The sequence below is a fragment of the Coturnix japonica genome, chromosome 5, assembly GCF_054131305.1.
Source record: "Coturnix japonica strain WE chromosome 5, WE-NBRP24, whole genome shotgun sequence".
NCBI classification, from domain to species: Eukaryota; Metazoa; Chordata; class Aves; order Galliformes; family Phasianidae; genus Coturnix; species Coturnix japonica.
In genome coordinates, this window is record NC_140667.1 from 27,207,544 (window position 1) to 27,222,684 (window position 15,141).

The 15,141-nt window shown below is 46.1% G+C and overlaps 1 protein-coding gene across 11 annotated transcripts in view; it reads left to right on the top strand.

The window, feature by feature from the left end:
- The window catches only part of SLC8A3 (solute carrier family 8 member A3), a 119,033-nt gene that overhangs the window by 50,280 nt on the left and 53,612 nt on the right, over nucleotides 1–15,141 (top strand). The gene's annotated exons all lie outside the window — the stretch shown is intronic.

Sequence of the window (15,141 nt, forward strand, 5' to 3'; positions counted from 1 at the left end):
TCCCGCATAAATAATAGCTGTAGCTCTGATCTCCTGGTTTCTCTGTTAGGCTGTGGATGATTTCCTCCAGCTCTTATAGTTTAGTGGTTTTTTTGCTTGTTTGTTTGTTTTAGTCTCTTTATTGTTTATATCACCAAACAGAGCTTCCAGCCTTTGCAGCTCTGGTGTGTTGAGCATGTCCAAGTGGTCTGCCTACTGCTGTATATCTTTAGTGCTCCATGTAAAGACATGTTGTTAAAGTGAAATGTGCTAGGAATTACCTTTTGTGCCTCTGTGTTTCTTTCCACGAGATAAGCAAGCCAACCAGGTTGTACCCTCATAAAAACCACCACCTGGGCACCGTGCTGCTCAGCTTTTATCCTAATGCAATAAAGCCATCAATATTTAATGCAGAAATTCTGCTCCTGTTATCTTTGCTGTACCTGTCTTCCCTCCTGAATTAGTCTCTCCTTTACCTCATCTGCTTGATCGCATTGGCTTCATGCTTCTATCTCTTCCTCCCTTAGTAAAGATAACTGGGATACAGTGCTGGTGAGAAAATATATGCCAGGAACAATGTACCGACTCTGCAGGAGTCAATAAGCACCCAGCTGTCTGCATCTAAGATATCAGAAGCACTTCTTTAAGACGCCCAAAGTATTTTTTGGTTGTCTGTAGTTCCTTTTGCTCGCTCATAGTACTTTTCTCTTTCTGTAGTGGGGTTGTGGAGGGAAAATGTGTGATTTGGCAGCTTTTCACAGATGTGTCCTGCTAGCTGACACCACCAGAGGTGGGCAGAGCTCTGAATAATGCAGAAGTGCAGCAAATGGGCTTCATGTGAGCAATAACTGCCTGCCTGGCAGCCAGGCTCCTGGGGCTGGATGGGCTGTACGCTGCAGAGCAGGGCTGTGTGCAGGATGGTGCAGCACATCAGACTCCCGCCTGCTGCTCGGCACCACAGCAGCGTCAGCATCTGTGCGCCTTATCACAGCACTGACTCTGGTGCCTTTCCTGCAGGAACGTCTTCATTTTCTATAATTAGCAAGTCCTTGGAATAACTGTCTTCTTTGCTCTTTTAGTGGCCTGACAAGTGGAGCAGTGCTAGACACAGGAGCAAGCACAATCTGTAGGAGTCAAAGCTGATGACAGCTTCAGTAGGTCATTTCGTTTTGTGGTGGGCAGCTGGTGCTGGCTTTCCCTTGAGGTGATGGAAAAAATAATAGGCTCAGGGGCCTGATTATCCCATCCTTTGTATGGTACAGAGCAGCAAAAAAAAAGGCATAGCAGATGTGACATCTCTGCTGGCTATCAGTAAGTTGTAGGCAGAGGTCTTGGAGTTGGAGAGAAGCAGTTTCCCTGATGCACAGCACCCAGAGGAGATGCTGGGGGGTGACCCTGCTCCATGGCTGCACCACTGCCTCTGTGTCACTGTGGCGGTTGCTTGCTGCTCCATAGTGTTGTGGTGCAGGCAGAGAGGTAGGCTGTGTGTCTGGTAGTCCCTGCTGGCTTTGAGGACTTCTTCTCAGGGGGCCCTCAGCTTTCCCAAGGAGGCTGAGACCTCCCTTGTACATCTAACCTGGCACGTGATGCCATGTGCAGTACTGTATCTGCTGAGCCTTGTGCTGGGTATTGACCCAGAAAGGGTCATTACCCCCTAGAAATGGGCCACAATTGCCCTCAATGGGGTATTTCTCTCTTGGGATGCAGGCCAGGGAGTTTGCTGGAGTGGCAAGTCTGCAGAACTGTCCCAAGGAAAAATACACAGCAGCAACAAAACTTCTGCTAAAGAAATCTCCCTTCCAATTTTGTTTGGGGAGGGAGGTGCTTTTTAAGTGAATTGCTGCATAGTATAGCAGCCCGCTCCCTGGAGGGTGCATCTAATGGAATTAAAGGGTATCTCTATCTTGTTCTGGGCTGTGAGAGCTTCCTCAAACCACTGCCCAGAATACTTGTGAGACACCCTATAATTCAATTAGAAGTACCCTCCAGGGAACATATAATTATATCATATCTATGAAACGTAATGACAGCCCCCTTGTATCACATGGTGAGCAACTCTCTGCTGCTGCCCAGAACCTTTCACCGGTAAGGAACTAATCTGCTTAGCGCAGACTGAGCTCACTGGTCTGCAGAGCTCACCCGCCTGCCGCTGAAGGGAATCCCTGCCAGCGGAATAAACCTGTTAGCAGTACGCCTGGTCTGCCACCCCGCATCCTCCTCCCACCCTCCAGCTGGGTCTGCTGTCCTCTGCTTTGCTGTCCGCTCTGACCAGTTTGTTCTCTGAAGTTTGCTGGGGAATCTGACAGATGGGAAGTTTCCCTTAACCTTTTCTTTTTGCCCTTTGTTGAGCAGCCTGTGATAGCAAGTATGCTGAAGGGATTCAGCTGCAGAACAGGAAAGGTGTCCTCTCTTCCTGCCCCAGAATGTGGATTTTAATTAGGATTGATATGCTTTGGGGAAAGGAGTAGTTATTATGCATAATTACAAACTCACCCAGTCCTCTCCAGCATTTGAGATAGTTTAAGGCCGGAATTGAGGAACACCAAACATGACAAACATGGAGGGGATTTCAATGGAATACTGCAAGTTCAATTTACTCGTGCTAGCTTAAATCAATCTGCAGAAAACTAGAGAGGGAGTTTGAGGAGGGGGCTCGAGTTGATTGTGTAGCCTAAAGAAAAATCACATGGTGGAATTTCCTCTTGGAAAGTCCTCTGGGAAACAGCACCAGCTGCCTTCCACCTGCCTCATGATCAAGAGACACCCCTAGTCTGTTCAGGTCTGGTGGATGTATTGTATCAGGTCTACTGGCAAGGCTGTATTGCTCCAGCCTTCTGTGGTTCAGCTGCTCCAGACGGCTCTCCCAGGTTTGCCCACTCACGCAATTAATTAATCCCATCTACCTGCCATGAGATTGTACTTGCTGTCAGTGCTACCACATCACTGACTGTCAATCCCAAAGCATCTTTTTGCTCTCAAATGCTGGAGCTGTGAGCAATCTCAACACTCTGGAATGTGAGATGAAAGCAGTGAAGAGGGTAGAGAAGGCACTGTTGAGAAGTGATGAAGGAAGCGAGTGACATTTGCTCCTTTTTGAGTTGTTGACCTTGAAGGCAGCTGATCCAGATCTCAGTATGTGTCCTTGCCTGGTGTTCCAGGGGTGAGTCACCAAATGTGGAGCAGAGGTGTGTTTAACTGGAGTATTTTTCTCCTTGGGGATAGTTATACAAGGAATCACTGTCCAGCAGGGCATATGTTCAGGGTTTGAGGAGCTCAGATGTAGACTGCTGAATACTCTGGAAAAGGGCAGATGGAGAGTAAGGTCATCAGAATGGTAAAGATAATGAATTAGGATTGCTTGTACGCAGCCTTGCTCTTCTCTCTATATGTGGGACTAGGGTTCAGTTTCTTATTGAGAGGCCAGTACTTCAGTTGCGACTTCTCAGTCAGTGGGGCTGTCTTGGAGATGGATTCAGATTGAGCTCCCATGCCACTAACTGGTAGAAGAAACTTCCAGCCTTGTTGAGGCAAGCTAAAGAAAGGAAGGGCTATTTTCTGCTTCCTTCTTTTCCCTGCTGCTTTCTCTGCTCAGACCCCCCAAAACTATTGCATCTTGGAGCCTACTTTCTCCCACTGCCTATTCCTTATGAACACTTCAGATCACACTGGGAAGCCATCTGCTCTTTTTCAGGCATCAATGCCTTTAACTTAGCATAGTGCAGACTGAAGAAAGAAGCAGTTTTCCTGCCAGTGCACATCTTCTCCTCCCCTCTTGGCATCCAGGTACCTATAATGATGGTCCCCAGTTCTGAAGGTTGCTGCAAAGTGAGTTATAGCACAAAAGGAAAACTTGAACCTGATGGTTCTCAAGCACCATACCTTTGTTTAGAGCAGGAGTGGGAGGTAGGCAAGCAGTTGTGGCAGGACCTTCCCTGCCTGTTAGGGGTTATATTTTCACTACAGCTCTGTAGTAACTCTCATTGCTTACCTGCATTTGCACAAGGAAATCGTTGTGGAACAAAATTTTGGCTTTCAGTTCTTAGGGAGCCATCTTTTACCATCTGGCTCATGCTTAACTTACATGGAATCACAGAATTCTTTCAGTTGGAAGGGACCCTTAGAGACCATCTAGCCCAACACCCCTGCAATGAATAGGGACACCCACAGCTAGGTCAGGGTGCTCAGAGCCCAGTCTGGCCTGATCTTGAGTGTCTGCAGGGATGGGGCATCCACCACCTCTCTGGACAGTCAAAGAGTCAGCACCTCACCACCCTTACTGTAAAAATCTTCTTCCTTATATCCAACCTAAATCTCCCCTCTTTTAGTTTGAAACCATTTCCCTTGTCCTATCACAGCAGTCCCTGCTAAAGAGTCTGTCCTTTCTTACCACCCCTTTTAGATTCTGAAAGGCTGCTTCCAGGTCTCCCTGGAGCCTTCTCTTCTCCGGGCTGCACAGCCCCAGCTCTCCCAGCCTGTCCTGTAGATGAGTTGCTCCAATCCCTTGGAGCATTTTGTGGTTCTGCATGTACTCCAGCTGGTTCATGTCTCTCATGTACAGAGGACTCCACATCTGGACACAGTACTCCAGATGAGGCCTCACCAACACAGAGGGGCAGATCACCTCCCTTGACATGCCTAGGCAGCCTTAAGGCTAGCAGCACTGGGTGCAGTGCCCGGCCTGTGAGGAGTAACACGTTGCTCTCATGACATGTGCAGTGACTGCCAGAAGGTTGATCACAGGGAGCAGTCACATGGAGCTCAGTACAGGTGGGGCTGTCACTAGTGATGTTGCTGCACCTCACATAATGCTGTGCCTCACTGGCCTGGGCTGCAGCAGTGTGCTGGAGGCCAACTTCCTTGAGGAAACCACTGGGAGCTGAATGTCAGCTGCTGCTGGAGGGCTGCTGTGGGGCTTACTGGAGCTTTGTCATTTATAGTACCTAACCCTGTAGCAGTTGCAGAAATATTTATTCATCTGGTGTGTTTGCAGCCACTGGATGCACTGTTCTCTCTGTCACACACGCACACACATCACGTATTTTATGTCCAAAGTGAGGGGAGAAAAGAGGTAGGGCTGCTATTTTCCTTGCTTGCGCTGCCCATCTAGAGAGCAGTAGGGTCCTTAAAAACTTGATCAGTTTGAGCATCCTTGTGCAGGGAGCCCAGGAGGAGTCTGGGGAGCCATCAGTGGTTGCAGTGGTGCAGGCTGGGGGCCAGCTGGCTGCCAGCAGCTCTGCAGGCAGGAGATGTGCTGTGGGGAAGCTGCTCACTTCAGGCAGCTCCAACCAAATCAGGACTGAAGTGGTGTATTGACTTATCAGCAGTGTGTAATTAGCCATCAATCGGTGAACTCTATAAGGAGGATCGATATCAGCAATGCAATGGATAAATCACAACAGTGGGTACCTATACATTGCTGATGTTCAATTATGGATTACTTAACAGTCTTCTATAAATGATCCCTCCATGGTCATCTTATCTTGATGGTTGTTTTGCCCAGGACGGGTTCTATATACCCCCACCAGACCTGCTGGTCCTCTTGGGCACGAGTCATCAGCATAGCACATCCTTGATATTAGCACTGTGCATCTGCACTGCTGACCTGGGATCCTTGTAAAGAGAAGCACCCGTATCCTTCTTGGGTGAAGGGGGGAGAAAGGGGAGGTTCAGAAACTGGGCCCCAGGGAAGATCTTCCTGAGCTGCTTGCCTTCTGACTTGCTCCTGAGGAGAGGGATGTCTGTACTGAGCTGGAATTTCCCACCTGAAGTTCATTTTGTGCCTTTCTTTCTTTTTTTTTTGCATCTGGAACAGGTGAGATGTTAAGCGTCTCAGCTGTTGGTTTTTAGACATATAGCAGAGCTCCCTGGGAGAGCACAGCCAGCACTGTAGCATATAATGTTTGGCAAAAAGGTGGGAAAAGAAGAATTATATTGGAGTAATACTTAGTGGGTTTCTTCTTTTTTCTTTTTTTTTAATGCTAATGATAAGGAGGGCAAAAGTGATATCTTTTTGAGATCTCAAATACTGTGTATTTTATGCAGAGTAACACAACAGCCAGCCTGGATGTCTTTCAACCCTAATGTCTGGTTGAATTTCTTCTTCTCTTTTTTCTGTTCGCATTCAATTTTAAATAGAGTAGTCCTCTGAGGGCCTGAGCTGAAGCCTGTTACGTGTGATAGAAAGGCTCCTGCCTTTGGAGCGGGTGGAGGAATTGCATTAACCATGTCACTGCTGGCATTTGCTGTTCTGTTGACAAGGACAGTGTTCACCCAGCACAGAACATTTTGATGTCATTTTGATGTGATGGGATGGAAGAACAGAAGCCATGCAGTCATGGCAGCTTATATAAAGCACCCCTGCCCAGGCATCCATGTGCCATGAGGGCATATCAGTAAATAGCCTTGAAACTGGGACAATTTTAACCAAGATCTGCCAAGACAGGAGTGCAAGCAAGCATGGAAAATAATTTAAGTCCTATGCTGGGTGGAAGAGCTTTCTTTTTCCTAGCTGAGAGGGTGTGGAGATTTCACAGGCCCAGGGGATGAGCGAGTGAAATTATCCTTGGGAACTTCAATTTTTCTGGTGGCATTTCTTTGTGAAAAGGGAATAAAAAGGCAGGCAGTTTAAACATCTTCGGCTGCATATTCGTGTTTCTTCCAATAACTTGAAGGTACAAGAAGTAATGAGAAGATGCTGTAACCGGTAACAGCTGCAATTTGGGGCCTTTCCTGCAATTGTCACTACTTCCCCTGGGTTTCAGTGGGAGTAGGAAATCTCTTCCATAGGCTTTCTTTGCCTCTGTGGACATTAGGAAGTTTTTCTGAAGTCTGTTGCTTCAGTCTTTGGAGGGGTTAAATCTCCATGATCAGGGTAGGAAATGTGACATAGGAGATTAGATCTAGAATCCCATTTTGCTGGTGCACTGATGACAGGATCTTATCAGCCTGCCACTCTTATTTGATTACTAACACTGCTACTGCAGAAACTGAAAGGGAGAGATGGGAAGTGGCTATTGATTGGCAATCAATAGGATCTGAGGTGCTTTCATCATCCCCAGAAGACAGCACATTCACCTGCTAATTGCAGCTTGCAAATCCCGGAGGGGATGCTCTGGGTGCTGGTATTGGCATGGCTGCTTGTCGTGCTATCAGACCTACGCTAGAGAGATCAGTCTTGAAATTAGTGCTTTTGGCACTGGCCCCATGAGCTGTGCCATTCTGTGACAGCCACCCACACTCCAGCCTAAGGTTAGCAGCATTGACTGAATTCATCAAACGTACTCTGGGAGGAAGAAGAACAACTCAGTATTGTATGGTGGGGCAGACTGCGCTTACTGTTTGAATACTGATTCTTCATTAAACAATAGAGACTGGTGCAGTTGGGAATAGGAGCAAGCGTCTGTGATCTTGAAAGAAGCTGGATGGAAATTCATTTTTTTCCACTCTCTTTTTTACTTATTCTAATGTATAGTTCTCTATTATCTTTCATCTCTTTTCCCTCTCTGGCCCTCCTTCATTTCTTGATTCACTTGTGATTTCATCTCCAAGTGCATCTTTGCTTCGTATGCTTTAAAATACCTTGGAGAAAGGAGCCAGGATTAGCAAGCAGTGCAAATACAAGGAAAGCTGAGGGGTGCCTTGCATAATATCAGCATCACCTCCACCACAGGAATATTAAGAGGTTACAGAGGGCAGTCTCCTATAGAGCTCCCTGTATTCAGCATGCTGTTGTGGATACAGGCTCAGGCACAGAACATCCCTAAGTGGTCAGTGACTGGAAGCAGGGTGCCAGGGCAGACCCTCTGTCCTTCCTTGAACAAGAGGTGATGCTGGGCATGGCCAAGATCCCTCCTCCTGCCATGCCTGGTTATCCTTGCAGAGCTGGTGTGCTGCAGCTGGACACAGGGCCATTAGTGGCAAAATGGGACATCAGTGGGCCCAGCTAAATGGTCTTTAATGCTCAGTACGCATCAGAATGACAGACATTTGGTGGTGTTTTTAGCATCAGGCAGGGAATGTAGCTTTGTTCTGCAGGAGCAATTGCTGCACTGCGTCCAGCAATGGGAATGGCAGAAAATGGAGACTCTGGATACAACTGAGTTTCTGACGTAGATGTTCTTGAATGCTATGTGTTCCAACCACTCCTGCTCTTCTTCTCCTTATTCCTTTTCACTGCTGGAATTTCACTATGCCTGCACAGGCTGTTTGAAGCCAGAGCCGGGGCAGGATGCTTAATGTAGTTGAGAGCCCTTCTGAAATACTAAGGTAGGGTGTGGTCATTTCTGAGGTTGATCCTCTGCCCCACAGATTACTGGCTGGAGCTGCCTGGGGCAAACACGATGTTTTTGCACTAAATCCAGTCCTGGGATGAAGAGCCTTCTTTCTTTTCTTATTCTCCATTTAAGCTCATGAGAGGCTATTTTAAAAAATCTCGTTAAGCGAATGCTCCATTTGCATGATTAAGTCCTAGAAGTCAATAATTCCAAGCAGAACATTAATTTTGCCTCCAGTGTGTATAGTTATAAAGTGATATTTAATTACACAATTACAAACTGTTTATCTGATAATCAGATGTACTCTCAGTGTCTTCCACACACAGAGCTTCATATGTGAAACATCTTGTCATATTTTTGCAGTCCGTTGTACTTTCACCAATTTAATTATCCTGATCCTGCCACATGACCTGTGCCTAATTCTCTCTTAATTTTTACTGAGCCACTGGTGTTCATCAGAAGATATTCTCTTTGCATTGATTGAGTTATAGTGGTGTAAACCAGGCAAAATAAGATAAGGACCTTGTCCTTAGAGCAGGGGTTGCCAGCCTTCCTTAGTTTGTGGGCCCTTCTAAATATTCTAGGGGGATACATAAGCCCCTCTGAAAAAGCTTCACTTAGTTTGCTTTATGGTGTGTGATGATCTTGTTTTTTGCAGTAGCCTTTCATGAATCCCTTAGGAGCAGCCTGCAGTCTGCCATCAAAACGGCAGGCTGAAAGCCACCACTCTAGACTTTTTAGGCTAAACGTTCCTTTCCAAGTCAGTGAGTGTGTGCTGTACCATTCACTGTCCATTAGCACTCCATTTTAGAGGATGAAGTGTTTAACTTCAGAGCTATTTTAGCTGCAAAACTTAGGTGGCCTAAATACGCCTGCAGTGTTTCTCTCTTATTATGCACTGTTATATTTAATTTCTAGTAGGTTGTGTAACAGTAGTCTACTACACTCTTTTCTCATGAATGACTCCAAGAAGTTCTGTCTGTAATACCTGAAGCAATTCCTTCTACTGTGAGGTATTGCACTTATGGAAATAATATGGCTTTGTAGTATTTAAATAATAAGTTGTGGTTACGTTGGTAATATCTATACTACATGTGAAGAAAGAATTGTGGGTAAGCCCCTCTGTTGTGCCAAAATTAATTGCCATCACCATGTTCTCCATGATGTTGCCATTCAATTTTATTGATGTAGAACATGTGCCAAAGCACTAAGCTAAGAATGCAGATTCAGGCATCACTTTCCTTACCAATATCAAGTCATGATTTTTAGGGTTAGTTTTCTTTTTCTTTTTTTTGGGTTAGCTCCATACTATTACCATCAAGAAACATGTACCTATCTTAGTGCATAAAAGATTCTGAGTTGGAAGGTACCCACAAGGACCATCAAGTCCAATTCCTGGCTCCTCACAGTACCATCCAAAATGGTACCCCATGTCTTAGAGTATTGTCCAAATGCTTCTTGAACTCTGTGCTGCTCTTCAGAAAGCTCATAGTGGCTCTGGCTTCTGCCTCCACAGTGGGAGAAGTTTATGGTCATTGTTACAATATATTTTTTATTTAGTTGAGATAAAGATATGGCTGGAAGTTGTGGAAAACTTGAAACGGAACAAAACCGGAGGGCATTGCTGCTGGTGTTTAGGTTTGTGGCCACGCACTGAGCACACACAGGCTGCTCTCTCTCAAAACCAGGCTGGGCCAGTTGTGTTTTTATTGACTGAGGGATTGTCTGCAGACATTAGTTAAAGTCTGTTAAATCCTTGTGTGGCTGATCTCGTTCCCTTGGCCTTATGCTAGCCTAATTGCCTTTGCAGGAAGATTAAGCTGAACTGAACTGAGGTCATGTTCCTTCAGAGTGAGAGCATTCACATGGGGTTTTCTCATGCCTTAACTCCACACTCCTAATTAACACAGCTAGTCTTTCTGGAGCATCCCCAGGCAGGTGAATGCTTCCCAGTGTTGCTGGGCTGCAGCTTCCTTATGTGACGTCTGGAGCACGTGCTCTTCCTCATGCTTAATCAGGAAGATAATGGGAGCAGTAGTAATCTAAAAGTCCTCAAAGAAATAGCATCTGGGCCTGAAGCTTTGTCCTGCACACCTACAGATACCTCTGAGATTTGGCATCAGTGGAAGTGACTGGCCATGCAAACTATGGGGGACCCAGTGCAGGGGCAGCTTAGAGTTAGTTCATCCTGATGTGGGTCTGTCTTGTTGTGTCGAGCAGCTGCTAGGGCAGCATGCACCTTCACTGGCAAAAACAGAAATCCCCCCTTTGTTATGTCTTCATTTGCCATAATTGAGTAGGCTACTGTTAGATTGTGTTTTATACTGTGATTTTCGTACATTCTGTTGGGATTTTTTTTTTTTTTCCAGCAGTGATAGAGTTGTGCTTCTTTTCCAGTTTTGGCCATATATGATGATCCAGGATTTGTACCTTTAGAATGAACCATTGCAATTCATAGTGGAGCAGCACATGTAGTGGGGGGAAGCTGGCTTCCTCTCCCAGACCTCCCTCTGGTTTGCTATGCAGCTGTGGAGAACTCAAATCACTGTTCTTTACACAATGATGGTAAAGTAGCAGTCATTACGCTGATAAGATAGCCGAAGAAAAATAGACTGGGCTGCCTTCTGGTTTGTGTAGTAGTGCCAGAGTTCACTGTATAATTATAGGACCTTTATTATGGGGGAAAGCAGAAAACGCCTTGCCTGACTCTCAAATCCTAGGCTAAGCTTGTAGAGGTGGTAGTTAAAATAAAGAAGTGATCTTTTTACTTTAAAACTGAGCCTGTTCCATATGGAGGGAAACAAAAGGATAAAAAAACAACAAAAGCCACCATCACCAATAAAACAACTGAAAAACAAATTACAGAGTTCTAGTGCTAACCACACTCTGGGGAGCTAAATATGTCTCCCTCAAACACTGAAAGCATCTAATTAACAAAGCCAGGCAGTCACTAAGGAGACCTCCAAGCAAGACATGCATCTCACTGGCAGTGTTTGCAAGGTCACCCCTTTTCTTTCTTCCCCACTCCCTGCCCCCAAAACTGACATAGCAGGGAGCATCTGCCATCCATTTCCCCCTGCCAGGCAATGACAGGAAAGGTGCGCTGGGAAGATGAGAAGCATGACTGATGGCAGCATAGCCTTGCTGAATTATTGCCTCTTGTGTGGGGAGCAGAGATTTGCTTTTGGGATGCTGGACTGTAATTCATCCATCTCATTCTTTTAAAGGTGATCTGAAGAGCTTTACACGCGGGAGAGAATTAACCAGTTTTTTTCAGAGGGCAAGACAGCGTTTGTAAGGCTTAAGCTCAGATACATTTACTTATTGAAAACAAGGACTGGAAATCGCTTTCTTCTTTATTTCTTCTCTACCAAAGCCATTGATTTTTGCTAGTTGCTTTTGTCTGGTCACAGCAGCCACTAAGTGGGTGTCAGAAGGGGTTGGTGTGTGCTAGTGTTGTTCTGCCCAAATACCATGTGTTCATTCCTGCTCTCGAGATGTAGCCATCCTGCAGTGCAGCTGTTGTCACATCTCATTTGAGAGACATAGTCTACTGCGCACAGTGGTGATGGGTCAGTGGTAGGACTAGGTAATTTTAGTGGTGTTTTCCAACCTCAATGATTCTATGATGCATTGAAGTAGGATGGGGGCTGGTCTTTACAACTCCAGTATAGACCTTTAGGTCTGTTTTATCCAGAGACATTACAGAAGTACTGGAAGGTTACACGCATACAGAAAACCTGTTTCTGTGTTATCACAAAATGTGTATATACCTATCTGTGGCAAGATTTGGGGTAAAAAAAGTAGTATTTTTACTGAAATCTAGGCTTGTTAGGAGTAATACTAGGGTAACTAATGTCTAAGATCAGGGAACATCTACTTCTGTCGGAGTGAAAAATCCCAAGCAGCAACAGGGTTCTTTGAATATCAGCCCCAGTGTGATGCCCCTTCACACAGTCACCCCCCCAGCTCTGGAGACAGCAGGGCAGGGATCTGCCTTGCACTCAGTCTTGAGCCCTAAAAGAGAGCCCTTTAGGCACTCCAGACTAGTGGGGAGTGCACAAAATCCTGGCATAGATAAGGAGTTAGGTAGCAAGTGAGAAGCACCTTTTAAAAGCAATGGCTGCATTTGAAAGGCAGCTTGCAGTGTGGAATTTCAGTGTCTTGGTGAGTTTTGGAGTGATTTCTGCTTGTAAGCACTGCTGTGTTCATCCATAAATTCCAGTGCAAGAGCAATAGTGTGGACCTGCAAGGGCTTTGTGGAGGGAGGAAAGAAGCCACAAATCCTGTGGAGTGTCAGCCCTCAGGCAGGGAGACCTAATCTCATGTTCTTCTGAACATCATCTCTGGATCTGAGGAACTGGTGTTTAGCTCTGCTGGACCCAAACAAAAGGCTCCCATCTGCACATTACCTGTGCTTGCAGAGCACACGTATGTAGTGGCATGGGGACTGTTCATCCTTTCTCAGAGCTGTCCCCACTAGAGCAGACAGAGAAGTGCCTAGGCAGGAGTGAGGGAACTGTGGTTTATTGGCTATTACCCTGACCTGAGGTGTGGTGATGTGAGTCAGGTGGTAGAAGTACTCAGGCACTGCTGGGTCGTGACTCCTTGTCTCAAGCATCTCCTTACCCTTGCAGCTGCCCTTCCATTCAAGCGTTTTACAAACTCAGAGCCCAGCACTCCCACTGTTTGACTTTTCCATCCTGTGGGGGTGTTGTGTGAGAGTGGGCTGACATTTCCCCCTTCCAAGGAATGAATTGCTCACTGTCATTTGGGGTGATCTGTCCCAGAGAACAGCACCCCCACAGGAGTTTGCCTGGGCTTTATTGAAGCACAGCCTGGCTCCAAGGCTCCCCCGGATCTTTCTGTCTCTTTTGTTTTTATTGCAGTAATAAATCTCCCAGGATCTCTCTAGCTGGAAGGGTGGGAGGGATGGAGAGAGGAGATTTCCCATCTAGTGCATTGCAGGCTTTTATTGACTGTCAGGAGCAGCAGTAAATCTGCAGCAGGAGGTGTGCCCAGCATTGGTGAGCAGAGCACCTCCAGCAGCTGAGGCTGGATAGGGGATGTAGGGGAGCTGTAATTGCTCTGTCCTGTGGCTTGCAGTCAATCTTGAGGGTGGAACTGTCATAAAAACTTCTCCCTCTGCTTTGCTTGACCTGCTTGCTGGTTCACGGTACTTGTAAGGTCCTTTGCAAGCTTCTCTGTATAATCCATATTGTCCAGGGCTTTCCAACTGCAGATCACTCTGGGATTTCAGAGCCAGGGTGTTCAGGTCTGTCTCTATCTTGCTGCTGCTGCAGAGCTGGAGGTCCAGACTGGCCCCTGCAGAACTGGTGTGTTTCAAGACAAAGCTGGGTGTACATCCTCAGTGCAACTGAGCAAGATGGGTCATCTGCTTCTCCAGGGCGAAGGTTAGTGTGTCTTTGATGGAAGAAAAACCAACCCTGAAATGTTCTGGCTGGCATTGATGCAGTGTGCGGATGCCTGGCTTCTGGGATGTTTCCAGATAGCTGCTTTGCTATAGCCAATATTCTTCATTTCCAGCCCCCAAACCCAAACTATCTTTGTATTTAAGCTTACTCATTTTTGCCTGCTACAGATCTCTTAGCTGAGTTTCTCACTAGCAGTGTGTGTGGTGGAGGGGTGGGTGGGTGGCACATTCCCTGCACAGCCCAATTGGGGTCACCCCGAGAGCCCTACTCTGCAGCTGGGACAGCTCGGGCTGCAGCTGTCAGAAGAGCTGGGGCTCTGGGATGACCATAAAATCACAGTTTTAGTCCTGCTCTGGGGGGTTAATTAAATGCCAGAATGGATAGCCTGCAGCACTCATGCAATCTGTCATTGGAGGATTTAAACAATAAATTGGATGACTGTCAGGAATGGCAAAGGTAAAATAAAAATCGCAGATAAAATAAATAAGCTCTGAGCATATGCACCAACAGTCCTTCCCAGCAGCTTTCAGAGGGAGCACGTTGTATGGTTTTGTAGTAAGTAAGTACTTAATACTTACCAAAACACTGCAAATAGTATTTGAAATACTTACGAATAGCTTTTTCCACAAAAGCTGTTAAGCAGTAAATCTAGTAGGGTTCTTTTTGCTTATCTGCCCTGTTCATCACATTTAGATGCAGGGCTGCAGTGTAACACTTGCACTTCTTAACTTTAGCATACACATGCATGGCTACATCCCCCTCTGATTTTAATTTCAGAGAAGCTTTCTCAGACTCCTCAGTAAGAGTGTGACACAGGATGTATGTCACCTGGATTCCTCTAGCTTGGGAAGAATGACAATGCCTCTTCTCTTTTATGTTTCCCTCAGCACAGCAGAACTGTGTCAACAAGCTCAAGTGCAGGGATCCTTTCAGCTAACAGCATCCTGCTGTTAGAGGAAGACTAGGGTGTTGTCCTCAGATGCTGGCAATTCATAAAACCTCTAGCCTGCAGTCCAGGTCAGACAGAGGTCTGCCTCTCTTGGATCTCTGAATGATGTTACTTTTCCCCTCTGTTAGTCCAGCAACCTAGATATGAGTTTCCATTTCTTTGCTTCTATAAACCCTTCCCTGCTTTGTTTTAAAGGGAGAGCAAATGTCAGCTCAGCATGTGGCATCTTCAGTATTGACAACCATTTCTTCCTGTGGTATTCAAATATGTAGTGGAGGCAGAATGTTGCTCTAGCAATGGGGCTCTCTGTCACTTAAGCTGGGATACCCAACTTTTATAACTTGTGGCATGAAAAGCATTGATGTGGCTTGTTTCTCATCCTTCTTGCTCTAACTGCTCTCAATAGCTATCATAAGAAACCCTTCAGGATGCGGTTCTGCGGCCATAATGAATCATCCCTGTGGTCTGGCTCCCCATCCTTGAACACAAGAGACACACATGGATC